General features: G+C 46.0%; 1 non-coding gene across 1 annotated transcript; it reads right to left on the bottom strand.

Moving 5' to 3' along the window:
* Positions 1-17,703: 17,703 nt before the first annotated feature.
* LOC128109201 (U1 spliceosomal RNA) lies at positions 17,704-17,867 on the bottom strand. The gene has a single exon (XR_008217741.1). It is a non-coding gene; the product is annotated as a U1 spliceosomal RNA (small nuclear RNA).
* Between the last annotated feature and the right edge of the window lie 2,589 nt (positions 17,868-20,456).

Here is a 20,456-nt window from a genome sequence, read left to right as displayed (position 1 = left end):
TTATTTCTAACAGGAGACTCCTCGCAATCCTGAGAAAAGTTTCAAAATCCTCGAGGTCATATCACATTGCTAGAATAGATGATACGGAGCAGAGTCATTACCATGGTAATGCAAGGTTCCAAGGTCTCAGGACCAGAGGGAGGAGCCACAGTGCCTGGTGCCACAAACTCTGAAACATAGCTTTTTATCAGGAGACTTGGCAAGTGAAGAATTGGCAGGCTGTTCTTAGGGTGTTTTGTGTTAGTAGCCTTGGTGAGACACCTGCGACTCTGACCTTGTGCATAACTGTAAAGTTTTAAGCTTATGAGCTATATACAAAGGTCTTTAGTCTAGTTTGAACTTGCTCTGAGGTATAAATGACCTAATGTGTGCAGTTTGTGTTAGACTGAGGAGAGATTATTATTTTCTGTGTTAGTCTGAGCAACAGGAACAAAGCAGACTTTAAGTGTCTACATATCCTGGGACAATGGATCTGGCTATGAAGCATCTCTTAGTATATTTTCTATATATCAAAATTATACAGCTAAGTGAAAGGTCATCTTCCTGACCACCCACAGATATATGTGCCCATAAGATTGAGATGTAATCATGAGATTACATATACACATCTTATGAAAATGCATGGTAATGAGGTGATGGTTAGGATTCTGCCGCCACTCCAGCTGCATGACTGCACATGCGCAGTTCAGGAGCTAAGTAAGGGGTCTTGTGTCTTATGTTTTTTTTTTTTTAAACATTTAATTCTTTTTTTTTTTTTTAGATTTATTTATTATGTATACAGTGTTCTGCCTACATGTGTCCTTGAAGGCCAGAAGACAGCACCAGATTTCATTATGGGTGGTTTTGAGCCACCATGTGGTTGCTGGGAATTGAACTCAGGACCTCTGAAAGAGCAGTCAGTGCTCTTAACCACTAAGCCATCTCTCCAGCCCTTGTGTCTTATGTTACCTATGTGCTGTGTGATTGCGCTAATGTGCACAGCGCAGTCACACAATTAGTGCATGTGTGGTGTAGCTCTGTAAGCCCACCTGTGCATGTGCACAGGAATCCTTAAAAAGCCGGACACAGACTCCTCCTCTCTCTTCTCTGTTCTCTCTCTCTTGGTGTGGGATGGTCTGTATGTCAAATGTGTTGCTCTGATTGGTCAATAAATAAAACACTGATTGTCCAGTAGCCAGGCAGGAAGTATAGGCGGGACTAACAGAGGAGAATTGAGAGAACAGGAAGGCGAAGGGAGACATTGCCAGCCGCCGCCATGACAAGCCGCATGTGAAGATGCCGGTAAGCCACGAGCCACGTGGCAAGGTATAGATTTATAGAAATGAATTAATTTAAGATATAAGAACAGTTAGCAAGAAGCCTGCCACAGCCATACAGTTTGTAAGCAATGTAAGTCTCTGTGTTTACTTGGTTGGGTCTAAGCGGCTGTGGGACTGGCAGGTGACAGAGATTTGTCCTGACTGTGGGCCAGGCAGGAAAACTCTAGCTTCTCTCTCTCTCTCTCTCTCTCTCTGCTCTCTTGCACGTGCTTCTTCCTCAGGCCTTGTTCCCTTGTCCCCACCCCAGCCCCCTCTTAATAAAGCTCTGATACTGGGTTTTGTTGTGGCTTGTGCCTCATGACCTTTCTGCACAGTAACCAGCGCCACTTATCATTTTTAAACAACAGAGATATCATAGCTATTATTGCACAAGAAGTTTACAACAAGAAACAACCAATTAAAAAAAAAAAGAAAAGAAACAACCAATTCATTCAAAAGGCAATAACTCCAACACACCTTGACTGGTGCCTTAATCCTCTACCAGAACCCTTGGTTCTGTTATATTGGCCTTCTGAACACTAGTTGTCACCTGCTGTATACTCCCATGGCCTTTTGCTATCAGCAGTTCTCAATAAGAGAAGGTGTCACGTAGCATGAAAGGAAAAAACAGATAGAAAATCCTAGATTTTTCACATGAGATTGGGCCTGGCTCCTCCATTCACATTTTCAAAATCGTAAGAGACACACTTTGGGCCCAGCTTCAACCCTGCCCATCCATATGTTGAATTCCTCACACTCCAGAACCTCAGGATGTGACCTTGTTTGGAAACAGGATCATTGCATATGTAATTGATTAAGATATGGTCACAGTGCAGTAAGCTAGGCTCCTAACCCACTGTGGTTGCTGTCCTTACAAAAAGTAGGAACTACACACACGCCGCCCCCCCCCCCCCCCACGGGATGTGACATGTGAAGAGGAAGGCCAAGGTCAGGTGATGCATCTACAGTTTCAGAGCTCCTATACCCACAAGCAAACCATCTGAAGCCAGGGTGGAGGCATGGAACAGAATCAGCCTGGCAGCCTTCAGAAATAGCCAACCCTGCTGACACAGACACCTGGACTTCACACTTCCAGCCATTAGATCTATGAGGGAGCATGCTCTGGTATGGACTGAATGGCGAGCACTGCTGCTTAACAAAGTTCCAGCATTTCGACTTTGTGGATCACAATTCTCCAGCACTCTTTTACTTTCACTTTTAGTGATTCTCACTAGGTGTTATGGGAGTTCCCTGATGCCTTTTCCTTTGGGAAATTCTGTGCACACTTTGAAGGATGAAAATGTATACAATGGCAGCCTCTTTAAACATAATAATTCTTTGGAAGAAATCCCCGCCACCGTGGAACCATCTAGCATGATAACTCTGCCTACTCCCACACAAGTTAACACCAAGCTGCTAAGAAATTTAGATACGTAGCATATGCTTGATAAATAAGGTATATTTGATAGTGAAGTTTTATAAATTCCCAAGGTCTCCTCAGGTTCACGGTAATATTTGTCTAGCTTTGTTTTTGGTCACTTTAAGCTTTAGCTATTTGAATAAACTAAGCTGTATAAGGAACAGCAATAATCTATAATGGAGTGTCTAATCCCCCAAGAAAGTCTTTTTCCCAAGGTCGGGCATTTAGACAAAAGCCCCCATTCCCTGGGGGCTTGAAGACAGTTCCTACTTTCTAAAAAGGGAGACATTCTTATCTCTGGCAAGAGGAACTCGGGGCCCTTCCATTAACACACGTCAGGTGTGTATTAACTTGTCAAGGTCAATGCTGGCTTCCCCAACCCCTGACCACAAGCCCCGCCCCAGCTCACATGCCCCTTTCTCCCATTTAATTCTTTGTGCAATTACGGAGGATAAAAGGTGTAGCCTTTTTTCAACCAAGTGGCAGCCATCACCATTCATTCAGATCTTGTCAGTGATAGATTCACAACACGCCCCCACGGTTGGGCATGCCCCATGGCGGACCTAGACACTTCTGCCTAGCCATTTCCGGGTCAAAATAGCCATTTCCAGGTCAAAACGTCTCACGTGACCAGGACCCCGTGGCTTTGCATGGTTGCGTAAAGCGCGCAGCGCAACCATGTGATCTACGCGCATGCGTGGAGTAGCCACATGAGCCTATGTACGCAGGCGCAGCCCAGCCTTTATAAGCCGGCGCCATATTCCCGGCTTCTCTCCTTATGCATGTGTCCTTTCCACAGGCCTGAGCACGTCTGTCTCTGTCTCTTAATAAAACTCTTGTTAGTGGATTCTGTCGTGTTTCGTGACATTTCCTCGCAGGGTAAGAGCGCCGCCAAATAACTAACAGTCAGTCTCCTCCCTCCCTTCACTGAGGTCACACCTCCTCTTTGGGACCGGAACCCCATTGGAGCTGGACTCCAGCACTGCTCTGTTGCCTACGACAGCTGGTGTCTAACACTTGATTACAGCTGACTCAGGAGGCTTCCACACAGTACCTTACACCTAGCCCCTCTGCTCTAAAGAGTCAGATGTAAGCCGGAGAAGACGAGTCTGAAAGCTGTGGACACAGGTTCTTCCATACATGCTTTTTAATTTATTAGGTTGACATCATTTCCTACAATACAAATGTTTCCCTAGAAAGTCCTGTTCCTTCGCATCTACGGCATATTGTGTTTTCCAGAAAAGGGCCCCAACAGTTTGCATTCTTTTTAGAACTGCCCTTCTAGAACCATCTTTCTATTGGGAGGTGATGTGGGCATGGCTGGTAAACAATAGGGCACTGCAGAAGTGACACTGGATGGCCTTAATGTTGATTTAGCTGCTGCCTGGATGGGATTGGGAGCATTTAAGCACTGGAGCATATAACTGCCTGAGGTCACCATGGTGTAAAGAAGCTCAAACTAAGTCCTAGAGAAAACTCATGGAAAAGACCTGGGACCAGGCACAGAGGGAGGTGCCCAGCAAGATGGCACTCTTCTGGGCTCCTCTACAGTTCTGTCTCTAGCCAGTGTCTCATTAAAACCACTTAGATGCAAAATCTCCCTACTGAGTTCTCTCTGAGTTCTTGAACCTCAGAGACCAGGAGAGGTAACAAACAAAACAACCTTTGTTCACTGAAATCTCTACATTTGGGGTAACTTCTTTTTGCAGGAACCAGTAACAAGGCATGCCTTAATGCGTTGCGCTGATAATTAAATTTCTTGACTTTTTAAATCAACTGTTTCAGGATTTAATTTTTCCTGGGAAAGGGTGAGAAGCCCAACAAAAAAAGGTGATTTGGTAACCTAGAAACTTCTGCCTTGTAGATTCTCCCCAGAGTTTGGTGAGTAATTTCATGACGGATAACACTGTCAGCCCATTGACATGCAGCCACATCGTTCATTTCAAAAGCAACCATCAACGGGGTACCTTAGGAGCGAAAACCCCTAGCTGCATTCATGTTTATGTAAATCAGTGAATTTACGTAGATTGGAGAGCCCCTTTTTCCTAGCTGTTTCCAAAGGTGTTCTAATTATGCAAAATTATGTCATCAACTGTCATGGACACAAACAAGTTCATTACCAGCCCAGGCGCCAGAGTCTTGTGTATTGAGTCTCCCAACTTTCAAAGGCTTCCAGTTTCAATGGGAATCTGGCACTAATTCTAATGATTTGTGATGGGGTGGGAGGGCCGTGATGGTAAAGGTGTTTGCAATCTGAATAATTCCCCCGGCCCTTGGCATACAGCTCTGATTTGACTCTGCTCAATAAGTGAGGACCAGAGCCCCTCACCCCCACACCCAGTCGTTTCCTTCCGTTTAGAGGAGGCCTGAATCCTTTTGACACGCTCCCTGGCTGCCTGCGGCTTGTTTTCTATGGCATCTTTGATTAGGCCCTCCTTCTATCAGGGCATTTGAATAAATAATCCCCTTGCTTCACTTTTGTTAACAGAGTTCTTGCCTGCTGTTTCTGGTCTCCAAGACAGCTCCCAGCTTTGGCAGCCAGGAATTAGGATGCCTGTGAAATCCGCCCTTGTGTGACAGATGCCTTGTGAGAGAGCCCTTAGAAAACACGTCTTTTTCTTGTTCAGTCACTAAACAGCAGTTACTGGGAAACAGTCGTTTATGGGGTTATTAGCTAAGAATCTCTGCAGACAACGGCTGAGGGGCGAGGAGGAGGCTGGGAAGAAAGGGCTTCCTAAGCTCCTATTTGTGACTCCTTAGTTGTAGCTGTTAGGAGTGACTTCTCTGAGCAGGCAGCTGCTTCTGCCATTTACACTTAATCAGATAATCACAGGGCCCTGAGAGCCCTTAATCTACTCTTCTGCATTAGTCAGGGCCTTTGAGGCTTTCTGAAGAGCTTCCAGAATCCTCCATGGCTTCTCTCACACCTCCGCTTGGAAAAGCAAAAAATGCACTTGGATGGGAGATGTCAAGTCCTTCCAATAGAGACAGAAAGGTTTTTTTTTTTTTTTGAGTCGATCCTCCACTCCCTTCCTGAACAACATGGTGACATATCAACCATAGTCCTTGTGATGGCTATTCTTGGTTGTCAACTTGACTACATCTTAAATTAAAAATGGAGGGCACGCTGGGCGGTGGTGGCGCACACCTATAATCCCAGCACTCAGGAGGCAGAGGCAGGTGGATCTCTGTGAGTTCGAGGCCAGCCTGGTCTACAGAGCTAGTCCAGGACAGGCTCCAAAGCTACAAAGAAACCCTGTCTCGAAAAACAAACAAACAAACAAGCAAAAAATGGAGGGCATACCTGTGAGTTTGTTGTGAGGTTTTTTTTTTGTTTTTGTTTTTGTTTTTTTGTTTTTTTCTTAATTTGAAGTAGGAAGATCCACTTCTAATCTGGATTTTTGAGTTGGGAAACCCACCTCTGATCTGGGCCTCACCTGCTGGAAGCCTATATAAGGACATGGAAAAAGGAAGCTTATGCTCTTTGCCTGCTTGATTTCACACTGCTAGCAAAGTCCATTCCTTCACTGGTATTAGAGCCTGCTTCTCAGAATCCCAGTGTCTATGGAAGACCAGCTGAGACATCCAGCCTCATGGACTGAGCAACTACTGGATTCTTGGGCTTTCTATTCATAGCCAGCCATTGTTGGATTAGCTGGACTATAGCCTATAAGTCATGCTAATAAATCCCCTGTCTACACATATATAAAGAGATTCATTCTATAAGTTCTGTTACTCTAGAGAACCCTGGCTAATACAGATTTTTGGTGCCATAAGTGGTTCTAGAGCAGCAGAAGTATAAGGATGAATCTTTTAGGTATCTGGAATAGGCTTTTAATTTGCCAACATCCACAGTTACTAAAGCTCCCCCCAGTTACTGAAGGCTCTCCTAAGAGCTTGGAGAGCACTAAGAGCCCATGGTATGAACTATTTTACAAATCTGAGATTAATGAATTTGATTATCCTGATTTACCAAATGTGGATTTGTTAACTCTGTATATGAAACTTTTGACAGTTTGGGGGGAAATAAAGATAATGATGCTGGTTCATTGCTCTTAGCATCTCTGGATAAACTTACAAAGCATAAAGATGAACTTAGTGATAAATTTGACCAGCTCCAGATGTGCATAAACAGTCTAAAGGTTTCTAAGTGTGAGAGAATCTTCACCAGGGAACTGGGTATTGCTGTGACAGCCCTGCCCATGCTGTCTGTTGGCGAAACGTGGACTTTGGGACTTTGGATAAGACAAAACAGGCTCCTGGAGGGAGGTAGAAAATGTAGTCCATGAGGAGGTGCACTGCACTACTAAAGAATTTAATGAGTTTGCTAATTCATTCAAGCAGAAGTCTGAGGGATAAGTTTGGGAATGGATTTTAAGGGTGTAGGATAATGGTGGAAAGAATATAAAACTGGACCAGGCTGAGTTTATTGATATGGGCCCTATAAGTCAAGATTCTAGGTTTAATATGGAAGTTCACACAGTTTAAAAAGGTGTCAAAAGTTTGTTTGAATGGTTGGCTGAAACATTTATCAAAAGTTAGCCTACTGAAAAGGAGTTGGAGATGCCTGGTATGCCTTGACTTAGTGTGGATGAAGGGATTTTAAGGCTCAGGGAAATTGCAATGCTGGAGTGGGTACACTGTGTAAACCTAATCCTCCACAATGGGCAGGCCCAGAAGACATGCCCCTCACTAATCCTATAAGATGCCAAATGGTGAGAGGGGCACCAGCACATGCGAAGAGCTTTGTTGCTGCCTTTTTTCTTGTGCCAGGTCTTAGGGTTGGAGATGCTGCTGCTCAGTTGAACTAAATGCAATGGATTTAATTGCACCCCAAGATAGCAGGGGCCGGGTGGCAGTACTGACTAGCCAAAGGCAAGGTGATTGTAGTTATTATAATGGGCAGCATAGAAAAAGCAATGTCCATAATGGCCTAGCCTGTAATGGTCAGCATAGGCCAAGTGAATTTTATGGTGGCATGACTCATAAGGACCATTAATACTGGCTTATCAATCATGGTGTTTCCAGGCATGGAATAGATAATAAGCCTACTGAATTTTTGTTTGATCTGTATAAGTGGAAAAGTTCTCTAACAAATGAAGGAAAGGCTATATTAGATTGAGACAAAGGGGACTCTTGGCCTGTGACTCAATTTTCAGACTTGAGTCAATTTGTAGACCCAGAACCCCTTGATATGAAAGATGGTCAGGTTCCTCTGAGGAAGAACCCTGATAAGATGCCTAAAGGTTTTACAGTTAGCCTTTGTCCATTTCTTCCTTAGAGGGACCTGAGGCCTTTTACAAGGGTAACTGTACACTGGGGGGAAGGGAACAATCAGACTTTTTGGGGTCTATTGGGTACTGGTTCTGAACCGATGATAATTCTGGGAGATTCTAAGAAACATTGTGGCCTCCGGTTAAAGGAGGGGCTTGTGGAGGTCAGGTGATTAATGGAGTTTTGACTGATGTCTGACTCACAGCAGGTCCAGTGGGCCCCTGAACTCATCCTGTGGTTATTTCCCCAGGCCCAGATTGTAGAATTGGGAGAGATATACTGAGAAGTTCTTAGAATTCTCACACTCATTCCCTGACCTGTGGATTATTATGGCTGGAAAGGCTAAAATGGAACCCTTTAGAGTTACCTCTGTCAAGGAAAATAGTGAATCAAAGAGTTCAGAGTGGTCGCTGCCTCCTGCTCACTTGGTCCAGTCATCATAATGTCATCAATATAGTGCACCAGTGTGATATTTTGTGGAAGAGACAGATGATCAAGATCCCTTCTAACTAAGTTACGACACAGGGCAGGAGAGTTAATATATCCCTGAGGAAAAATTGTAAAGGTATACTGCTGGCCTTGCCAACCGAAAGTAAATCACTTCTGGTGGTACTTATGGGCAGGTACTGAGAAAAAGGCACTTGCTAAATCAAGAGCTTCATACCATGTACCAGGAGATGTGTTAATTTGCTCAGGTAAGGACACACATCTGGTACAGCAGCTGCAATTGGTGTCACTACCTGATTGATTCAAGGACCTTCTACCTTAGTGAAATTCTTAGGAGTGATGTGGGGCATATAAAGATATTCCTTCTGAGGTGAGGGATATGTGATTACACCTGGCCCCTCCCACCACCAAGGAAGAAGCACGATGTTCATTGGGCCTATTTGGGTTCTGGAGACAGCACATTCCTCACTTGAGTGTGTTACCTATATACCAAGTAACTCGGAAAGCTGCTGGCTTTGTGTGGGGCCTGGAACAGGAAAAGGCTCTTCAACAGGTCCAGGCTGCTGTGCGGGCTGCTCTACCACTTGGGCCATATGATCCAGCAGATCTGGTGGTACTTGAGGTGTCAGTGGCAGATAGGGATGCTGTCTGGAGCCTTTGGTGTTTGCAGGCCCCTATAGTTGAATCACAGACATGACCTTTGGGATTTGGGAGCAAGGCTCTACTGTCATCTGCAGACAACTATTCTCCCTTTGAAAGACAGCTCTTAGCCTGCTCTGGGGCCTTAGTGGAAAATGAACATTTGACAATGGGCTACCAAATTACCATGCGACCTGAGCTGCCCATCATGAGCGGGATGCCGTCTGACCCCCCAAGTCAGCAATCTATTATCAAATGGAAGTGGTATACACATGATCAGGCCCAAGCAGGTCCTGAAGACACACAAGTTACATAAATAAGTTGCCCAAATGTCTATGGTTTCTATTCCTGTTACAATGCTGTCTGCTACTAAATATGTCCCTAGAGCTTCATGGGATGCTCCCAAGACCAGTGGACTGAGGAAGAGAAGACTAGGCCCTGGCTTACTGATGGTCCTGCACATTATGCAGGCATAATAACCCCTTTCTGGGACAACCCTGAAAGACACCGGTGAAGATAAATCTTCACAGTGGGCAGAACTTCGGGCAGTACCAATGGCCAGACATTTTGTTTGTAAGGAAAAATGGCCAGATGTATGATTGTTCACAGAGTCATGGATTGGCTGGATGGCCAGGGACTTGGAAAGAGGATGACTGGAAAATTGGAGAGAAGGACATCTGGGGAAGGTGTGGATGGATCTCTCCAAATGGGTGAAGGATGTAAAGATACTTGTGTCCCATGTAAATGCTCATTGAAAGGTGTCCAGCTGAGGAGAAGTTGAATAATCAAGTAGACAGGACGGCCCCTTCTGTGGACAGTCAGCCTCTTTCCTCAGCCATTCCTGTCATTTCCCAATGATCCCATAAACAAAGTGGCCGTGGTGGTAGAGATGGGTGTTATGTATGGGCTCAACAACTTGGACTTCCACTCATCAAAGTTGACCTGGCTATACCTGCTGCTGAGTGCCAGCTTGGCCAGCAGCAGAAGCCAACACTGAGCCCCAGATATGGCACCATTCCCCAGGGTGACCATCCAGCAACCTGGTGGCAGATTGACTACATTGGACTACTTCCTCCATGGAAAGGACAATGCTTTATCCTTACTGGAGTAGGCTCTTATTCTGATTATGGATTTGCCTTTCCTGCATGTAATGCTTCTGCCAAAACGACCATCTGTGGAATTATGCAATGCTTTATCCACTGACATGGTATTCCACCTAGCATTGCTTCTGACCAAGGAACTCGCTTCACAGCCAGAAAAGTGTGACAGTGGCCCCAAGATCATGGAATCCACTGGTCTGCCATGTTCTCCATCATCCTGAGGCAGCTTGTCCAATAGAGAAGTGGAATGGCCTTTTACATACACAGTTACAGTGCCAATTAGGTGGGAGCAGCCTGGAGGGTTGGGGCAGGGTCTCCAGAGGTAGTATATGCTTTGAAACAGCATCCAACATATGGTATGGTTTCTCCCATAGCCAAGATCCACAGGTCCAGGAAATCAAGGAGTGGAAAGCGGAATAGTTCCACTCACTATAACCCCTAGTGACCCATTAGTAAAAATTTCGTTTCCTGTTCCCATGACCTTAAGTTCTGCTGACCTAGAAATTGTGGTTCCAGAGCAGGGAGTGCCCCTTCCAGAAGCCACAACAAATATTCCATTGAACTGGAAGCTCAGACTTCTGGCTAGATACTTTGGGATGCTGATGCCCAGAGGGGTAATAGGTCCAGATTACCATGGGAAATTGGATTACTTCTCCACAATGGAGGCAAGGAAGATTCTGTTGGGAGTGAAGGCAATCCTTTAGGGAGTGTCTTGGTGCTACTGTGTCCTGTGATTAACATCAATGGGAAACTGCAACAACCTAATCCAGGCAGGATGACAAAGGGCACAGACCTATCAGGAATGAAGGTATGGGCCACTTCTCCAGGAAAAGAGCCAAGACCTGCTGAGGTTCTTACCAAGAGTGGAGAACATAACAGAATGGGCAGTAGAGGAAGGTAGTTATAAATACCAGCTGAGGCCATGTGACCAGTTACAGAAACAAGGATTATAATCAACATGAGTTTTTCTGTCATATTTTGTTAAGAATGCAGTTCGTACAGATATTTGTGTTTTCTTTCCTCCATTTCTTTATCATGTGATGTAAAATCACTGAACATCAATGTTATCAATGAATATCAAGAATATCGGTGGTTATTATACTTAAGTTTGAGATACTAAAGAATGTCCCTAAAGGACTATTGTCACTTATTCTAAATTTATAATGCATTTGTGGTTGTACAAGGGATAACTATATCATGTTAGGTATAATTATGACCTAGTCAAATGTGGGAGATTGGCTCCCACATTTTATAACAGGGTACTCTTGAGGACTGAGGGATAAAAGATATTAGACAGAAGGACAGAGGGGAGAGAAACAGAAACACAGGATAGCCTTGGGAGGACCTGCATCATTATCCACAGGCCCCTTCTGTCTCTTCTAAAGGGCCTTTTATAGGAATGCCAAGGGGTGGAGCAAAAGACCTCCCCCTAGTACAGCCAAGTGCCGCCCCTTTCCAATCACCTGGTAACCACACACATGGTCAAGCAATCCTCTAATGCAGTCCTGTTGGGTAAAGCAAGCTCAGATCTCACCAGGAAACCTTTGTGGGCCTCCACAGTCAAATATATGAGTTTGCAATTGTAGGTGGGACAGTTATATTGTATTTAGTTGTTATTATGACTTGGTTATTGTTTCATTTGGAAATTAATCGTGACTTAAGGAGATCTGATTGTGTGCCTAGCTGACTTATGAAGGGGTGGACTTATGATGGCTACTCTTGGCTGTCAACTTGACTACATCTGGAATTAAAAATGGAGGGCACACCTGCTGTGGGATGGTCTTTCTGTACTCTGTGAATATGTGTTGCTACCATTGGTTAATAAAGAAGCTGCTGTGGCCTATGGAAAGGCAGAATAGAGCCAGGTGGGGAATCCAAGCAGAGAGACAAGGAGAAGAAGGCGGAGTCAGAGGAGACGCTGAGCGCTGCCTGGGGAGCAAGATGTAATGGAACACAGGTAACGCCACAAAGCCACATGGAAAAACAGATTAATAGAAATGGGTTAATTCAAGATGAAAGAGCTAGCTAGTAAGAAGCCTGAGCCATAGGCCAAACAGCTTATAATTAATATAAGCCTCTGTGTGTTTATTCAGGACTGAAAGGCTGCAGGACCGGGTGGGACAGAAACTTCTGCCTACACATACCTGTGAGAGAATTTTGCTTAAATTAGAAAGAACCACTTCTAATCCACATATTTGGGGAAGGAAGACATGGCTTTAATCCAGATCTTTTGAGGTGGGAAGATACACCTTTAATCTGGCCACACCTTCTGTTGGAAGCCTAGATAGAACATGGAAGAAGGAAGCTCTTGCCCTTTGCCTGCTTGCTCTCACCTTGCTAGCAAGTCCATTCCTCCACTGGCATAGAGACTACTTCTTTGGGATTCCAGTGTCTACTGAAGACCAGCTGAGATATCCAGCCTCGTTGACTGAGCAACTACTGGATTTTTGGACTTTTGGTTCATAACCAGCCATTGTTGGATTAGCTAGATCACAGCCTGTAAGTCATTCTAATAAATTCTCTCTCTCTCTCTCTCTCTCTCTCTCTCTATATATATATATATATATATATATATATATATATATATATATATATATATATATATATATATATACACACACACACACACACACACACACACACACACACACACACACACTATTATATACTATAAGTTCTGTTACTTTAGGGAACCCTGACTAATACAGTCCCCAAACACTAAGACTATCACTATAGTCATTTCACAGGTAATCAATTAATGTTCAAAGAATTGTGTTACTAGGAGAAGGTTCTCAGGACATAGGACTTAGAGTGTTAGAATCAGGGCAGTCATAGGAAAAAGCCAAAATGTGGTGTCACCCTAGGCTTAACTGAAGGCCAGACTATTTCCAAACCCTTTTCTCAAACCCCAACACCACCCTAAATTGCTCTTGGCTCAAGGGATAGATAGGGCATCCATTGGAGCACACTGAAGAGCACAGAGTCCATTCTCTATGAGTCAGAGGTGTGTCGGCTTTGTGAGACCAACCCAGGGCAGCAGGCCCTCTTACTGGTTCCTCAGAACCCACTGGAAAGCCTAGTCTAGAAGCTGACTCTTAAAAGATGTGGAAGTTGGGTGTACTAATGTGGTAGTTTGAAAGAAATGGCCCCCAAAGGGAGTGGCACTATTAGGAAGTGTGGCCTTGTTGGAAGAAGTGTGTCACTGTGGGGGTGGGCTTTGAGGTCTCCTTTGCTCAAGCTATGCTCAGTACGGTACACAGTTCACTTCCTGTTGCCTGCGGATCAAGATGTAGAGGTCTCAGCTCCTTGTCCAGCACCATGTCTGCCTGCATGCCGCCATGTCCCGCCATGGTGATAATGGACTGAACCTCTGAAACTGTAAATGAGCCACCCCAGTTAAATGTTTTCCTTTGCAAGAGTTTCCGTGGTCATGGTGTCTCTTCACAGCAGTAGAAACCCTAACTAAGACAACTAGCATCCATGCAAGACCATTTATGTAACATGCCACATCAGAAGGCGTCCTAAAAGAGACTATAAATCCTTACCCATAGTGATGCCAGTGCCAGAGACTCAGAGATGAGCGTGAAGGCATCAGGTTTCTGCCTGATTATATGGAGCAGAACTGCATTGGATTAGTAAACAAAATCTCACGATAGTGCATTCTGACCACACATTCTGCCCAAGCCAGAGATTAGGACCTTTAGACACTTTCCAAGGATAATCAGTCTTCCCTCTTCCTTTCTTCTCTCCATTTTCCTTTCCTTTATTCCTTCCTCCTTTCCTTACCACAAGGGTCCGCTCTTCCAGCACGCCTCTGTGGACACAGTGGAAAGCCAGGTATTAACCATTTTTTTTAAAGATTTATTTATTTATTGTGTATATTGTTCTGTCTGCACGTGTGCTTGGACACCAGATCTCATTACAGATGGTTGTGAGCAAGCTACCCTGTGGTTGCTGGGAATTGAACTCAGGACCTCTGGAAGAACAGCCAGTGCTCTTAACCTCTGAGCCATCTCTTCTGCCCTGGCACTAACCAATTTAATGGTAGAAGGATAGAAGGATGCAGTTGAGACAGAGTTCTGTTTCAGTGTTTGAGAGACAACCCCCCCCCTCTCCCAGTGGTGTCCCCTATTGAAGGATGCCAGGAAGTATGGGGAGCCCCAGAGGAAGGCCAGGTTGTTGGGAGAACCAGGGGTTTGGGTCTAGTTGCTCTCGGGAATCTGGAAGGAGATTACAGTCAGGTGACAAAGTCACACCTCTCCACAGATCTTCTCTCCTTCTGCCCTGAGTTGGGGAACCGTCCTCTGAGCCCTGCGCTAGCTCAGTCCTTCCCCGGTTGGAGAGCCAATGCCTCTTCCACACTTACTTGTGCCTGACAAGGTCACCTTAGAGGACGGGAGTTCAAAACAAAGGTCCCAGGGCACAAAGGGCAAATCAGGGTCTCTGGAAGCCATACCAGAGTCTGCCTTAGTGCCTCAGTGTCTCTGGAAGTCATACCTAGAATCTGCCTTTGTGTCTCTGGGGTAGAGACAGAGGGTGAAGTAAAAGCTCCATGGCTGTGAATCAGGACCTTCCCCCTCTCAGCTAATCTACAACTTTAGCTCGAATCAATTTCCACCTTGTCTCTATTGTGTCAAACATTTTAATTTTCCTGTAGCTTAGTCTCCAAACTTCGTGTTTAGTTGGCTCGGTTCTCTTTCTTTTCCTCTCTGTCACCAAATAAAGACCATTCACACACATCAAATGTCTCTCACACAGGCAGAACCCGGGGGCCCTGTCTCTCCAGCCTGGATGCTGTAGGACACACAAGCGGCTTCCTGGGCTGTGCTGGCCAGCGGAACCAGAGTGCCCGGGTTGGGTGCCCAGTTTGTCCGCTCAGCTCCCGGCCCACGGCTCTCGGAGAACACAGGGCCCATGCCTGACGTTTCAGAAGTGGGTGGGGGACACTCTCCAGCCCCTCCCTAGCATTCGGAGATTATAGTCAAGTTGGGTGGCTCCGGCCTGGCCTGCTGACTACTCCCGCCATTCACGGAGGGAGGGAGAGGTCTCCAGGTGAGGCACCACCCCCGCCCCTCTTGAGAATGCCACCATGCTGCTTCCTGAGCAGCCTCTGCCAGCAGCTGGCAAAGCTTGGCACTAGGGACAGGAGCTGGGCTTTGGATGTGCAGACTGAGGCCTCCCTGTACTTTTCCTCATCAGTGGGGTGATGCCCCCTCAGTCAGTAACCCAAGAATCCCGCCTCCAACCAACCACATGAATAGTACGGTAAAGTAAACTGAGAATTGAGACTTCCTTGTTCATTCGACGCTGGGGCAGGAATTGGGAGAACTTTGGTTCTTACGGAGGACAATGAACACACTATCACAGGCCACCCTGGGTGGAACGCCTCACCCAGGCACCTACTGTAATGTGTGGCTGTGGGCTGCCATGTCTAACCCCCCAGCGTCAACTGACTTAGGACTCCATAGGGCAATAAGTGTGTCACAAGTAGGGATAAGTTGATGGAACCCAAGCCTTGGATAAAGCACACACCACTCACTGAAAGGGCGATTTATTGTTCTTGTATCTGCCACAAGCCACGAAGAATCAGTGTGGGCCTTTGCTAGAACCAGGGAACCGGGAAACTCTTCTTCCAGGAGCCAAGGAAAATGTCTCCCCGCTTGGCCAGTCTCCATCCTCTTGGTCCAGGTACCGTGTCGATTGCCAGTTCCTCTTCGGCTCCTCACACTGTTCCAGTCCCAGCCAGGTTAGACTCCCCGCAAAGCCTTGACATCCGATCAACACACAGCGGCAGAGCTGCCAGCCTTTCCACGCTCAAGTTTATAGCTTGGGGGCAGAACATTGAGGGGGTGTGTTTCCATTCCTGGACAGAGATGCTTCCTAGTGGAGGTCAATAATGGGCTTCTGGAGAGTAACATTCATCACTGAACTGTCTGAAGGGTTCCCCAAGAACACTCACCTTCTCTCTCCCTCCCTCCCTCCCTCCCCCTCTTGCTCTCTCTCTCCTTCTTGGTTCTATGAGCTCTCTATTCATCAACCAGCTTCCTGGCAATCAGTGCCTTTGAGCTTCTGGCAAGATGAGAGGGGCTGTTCCCTTGTTTTATAGGTGACTCTGCCACCATGTCTTCTGTGGCACCTGGGCAGGTGACATTTAACCACCTTTGCATGAGTTCCATGGAAAGAACTATGGACAGGTTGCAAATATTTATTGTTGCTACGTCTTACATTATGCTCTAGTATGATGTAAGTACTGATAAGTACTTTCCACGTATAACCATTAGTATTTGTAATACGTCGATGCGATAAATAGCATCACTTGCATTTTGCATAGGCGGAAACAGGCCAAGAGAAGTTTTGTAAGTTTGCCGGGATCACACAGTTGGTAAACAGAAATGGTGGGACTTGAACCCATGTGATCTGAAAGCCCACCACTCACTGAAAGATTTGTGTGTGTTGATCGGATGTCAAGGCTTTGCGGGGAGTCTAACCTGGCTGGGACTGGAACAGTGTGAGGAGCCGAAGAGGAACTGGCAATCGACACGGTACCTGGACCAAGAGGATGGAGACTGGCCAAGCGGGGAGACATTTTCCTTGGCTCCTGGAAGAAGAGTTTCCCGGTTCCCTGGTTCTAGCAAAGGCCCACACTGATTCTTCGTGGCTTGTGGCAGATACAAGAACAATAAATCGCCCTTTCAGTGAGTGGTGTGTGATTTCTTCTTTCCCGGAAACCACCTTTCCAGCAACTCAGCAAACATGGATCCAACACCGACCATTTCCCAGGCATTCCCTCTTCTCTGGAGCCCTGGCTCTCAGCTCACCCTTCTCCCCTTTCTGTTCTCCGTGGCCATGAAGAAAGGGGTTCCCAACAAGAAAAAGACCCACAGCAGTAAATGGAAGGAAAAGAACAGCCCATTTGCCTGTGTTCACTTGCACTTCGTTAGCTACCGGGAGAACAGAACCATGTATCCTGTGCGGTGGCTGGAGCTCACAGGCAGAGGCAAAGTGCTGACTATGAAATTCCCTGAAACAACGGATGAGGAGGAGTAGGAAAAGGCACCTCAAAGCACCAGAGCCTGCTTCCCCATCTTCTTATAAGCAGTTGAGTATCAGAACCGTCCTAAGACACCAGTAGCATCACCATCTGGCCCAGAACACTGGCCCATTGTGTGCTGGTCTCTGGGGAGCAATGTTGATACAAAGACTGTGGAGGCCCAAATCACTCAGGGTCAGAGAATCTGAGCTTGCTTTACCCAGCAGGGCTGCAGAAGGGGATGATTTGACCACAGGTATGGTTACCAGGTGTTTGGAAGGGTCTACACTTGGCTGTGCAGTGTGCTTTGATCTAGCAAGGGGGAGGTCTTTTGCCCCGCCCCTTGGCATTGTTATAAAAAGCCTTTTTGAATAAACGGAAAAGGACCATTGGATATTGACCCAGGTCCTCCTGAAGCTATCCCGTGTTACTGTCTTTTCCCCTCGTCGTCGTCTAGGTCTCTCTTTCTTTTTTTTTTTTTTTTTTTTTTATTTACAGGGGAGAGCGCGAACGCAGTCCCCCACTACCACAAATTATGCAGTCGAGTTTCCCGCATTTGGCGAAATCGCAGGGGTCAGCACATCCGGAGTGCAATGGATAAGCCTCGCCCTGGGAAAACCACCTTCGTGATCATGGTATCTCCCCTGCCAGGTAAGTATTAGGTTTCTCTTTCTATCTGATATTTTCTTATCCCTCTCTCCTCCTCATAGGAACCCTGGTAAAGGTGGAAGCTGGCCTCCCACAGAAGACTTGGATCTAAACGTGCTTGTGAAGGATCACTGTAGCCAGCAGCTTCCCTTGTCTGGGAGCTATTGAAATAGTCTTAAGTTACTGGGAGGCTACACAAGGTTTTCTGATTAGATTAACCAATCAACCAATCCATCTATCCATCCATCCATCCATCCATCCATCCATCCATCCATCCATCCATCCCAGAGAGAACTGATAGAAAACTGTTCTGGTCTGGTGCCTAAGCAGGAACACAGCTTAGATAGTCACTTAAACCACCTCCTGGTTTGATAGAATTGTTGGTAGCCATGATCCCCATTAGCCAAGTCCAGATTGTGATAAGCATTCAGAAGAGCATAGCTAGATAATATGGATCCTTTGCCTGAACCTGGGAGATGAGTCATGGTCTGCCTGCTTGCCTTCCTCTCTGCAGATGATGGAGTTAGTTGCTTTGGTAGCCATGTGACCCAGATATCACAAGTGGAAGTCTGCACATGGTCTCTGACAATCTTTCCTCTAAACCAACAAAGAAGAAGACTCAGAAAACACCCCTGGCTTTTCCTCACAGACACGATGCACAGAGCTACTGTAGTTACCTTGCCACTGTGATAGGAGATAATGCCATTGCACTGGGGGCCACAAGATGAAAGAGAAAAATCTAGGGTTTCTGGGCAGATCACTGCATCATTGAACACTGAAATCACATGCCTTCAGAATTCTTAAGTGATATAAAAACTGCTGTGAGAGCCAAAGTTACATTTTAAGTTTTAATGACTATGCCTAAGAGATCCATGAAACAAAAACGCCTCTGATCTGCAAGCCCCTTACCCAAGGACAGATAGTTGCTGAAACATTGGAAGCTCTTGTTTACAGGAGATAACAAGTCACATGTTTTCACTCCACTAAACAAGTTTGTTTGACCCATCTGCACTGACGTGCTTGATCACATACTGGCAGGAGGTCCACAGAATGGAGGTGCGTCAGGATGTATGCTTGCCTCTGATTGGACCTGATGGGAAATGCAATGAATTATGGGTTTCCCTTCTTAATCTGCTACAAACTGGGATTCTGGGCCATTTCCCAGGAACCTGGGTATGGACCTGGCCAGAGCCTATCCACCTGGCCAGTATTTAATTAAAGCTTTCTTCAAATTTGGCTTTAAACTGTGGAAGTGGTCTTATTCTCGATCGGTGGGATTAACACTGCTTCCTGCTTTCAGCCATGTCTGGGTTCACTTCCATGATGTACGGGGAGATCAAGAGAAATAGCTGGATGCCAGTGTGCTGCACGAGAACAAGACAAGCATGCCTGGACCGAGATAAGTCTTCGCTGATGCCAACCCCTTATTGATCGGCTTGTGTGGCTTCTGAAAGAATTTAGAATTGGAACAAATGACACATATCCGCTGAGGACCTACTATGTGCCGGGTACAATGCCAGGTTCTAGGGTTGCACAGAGCACACCAGGTCATTGGGATCATGGAAGTCACCTTCTGGAAGCCAGATGAGAAGTGGCCAAATGAGAATAGGTGAAAAGATTCTCTGGCAACTTTTCTAAATATCCATTTCAATCATTCCTAAATGTAAACCCAGGCTCTGAAATCAGATCTGGATTCCAATTTCATTCCCGCCACTTGCTGTGGCTCCCGAGAATGCTATTTAATCTTTCTGGCTATCAGTTTCCTCATCTACAGGGTAGATAATGAAAGAACTTAATTCATAGTGTTGTGGTGAGGACTTGACAGATGAGGAAACTCTGAAGGCTGGCACCCAGTTAGTCTCTCTAGATCCAGGTTGTCATCGTCACACAGGAAGGCTTGTTTGGCTTGTTTGTCCCTTGCCCTGCTGTGGATGAAACATGGAGCTTCACACATGCTGGGCAAGAGCTCCACTCCTGAGCTACCCACACCCTCACCCCAGACTATGACCATGACCATCACTATAACCCTGGCTGTCAGGAGATCAACAGTAGATCGTGTATTGAAGAACCCTGGAAGGCAAGGGTCCAGATGTGGTCATAGAAGAGTTAGAAGAGAAGAAACCAAGAGACAGGAAGCAAAAGAATTCCCTTGGGAACCGGGATGTCTCTCTTCTTTCTCCTACACAAGTATTGGAGCTATTATCTCCCTTTGTCCAAACAGTCTCTGCTGTTCTTCCAATGTGATTCCAGTTCCCAGGAGAATCAAGTGGGCTTTTCTTTCACCAGGCAGGTGAGACACACAGGGTGAGGACCTGGGGAGGCTCTAGCTTGTGCTACATACACAGATACTCCCATAAATGATCTCAGTAGCCCGGAGTCCCTTCCTTCCTCCCCTCCAAGTCACAATCTCGTGTGTTCACTGCGGCAACTGCCAACGGCCTATCCAGCTAATAAAACAAAAATAGACCTGGACCCGTGGGGTCCTCACCCACATCCACACTCCAGCATCTCCGCCTCCAGTCACAGGAGCCTTTGAACACTCACGCCTGGCGCTACCTTCGCATAGCCTTGCGTGCACATTACCTTTTAACGCGAGTTTC

Source organism: Peromyscus californicus, unplaced genomic scaffold, assembly GCF_007827085.1.
Source record: "Peromyscus californicus insignis strain IS unplaced genomic scaffold, ASM782708v3 Scaffold_13__1_contigs__length_99412109, whole genome shotgun sequence".
NCBI lineage: Eukaryota > Metazoa > Chordata > Mammalia > Rodentia > Cricetidae > Peromyscus > Peromyscus californicus.
Note: the sequence above shows the minus strand (reverse complement) of the source record. Positions and strands in the feature narration are given on the sequence as shown.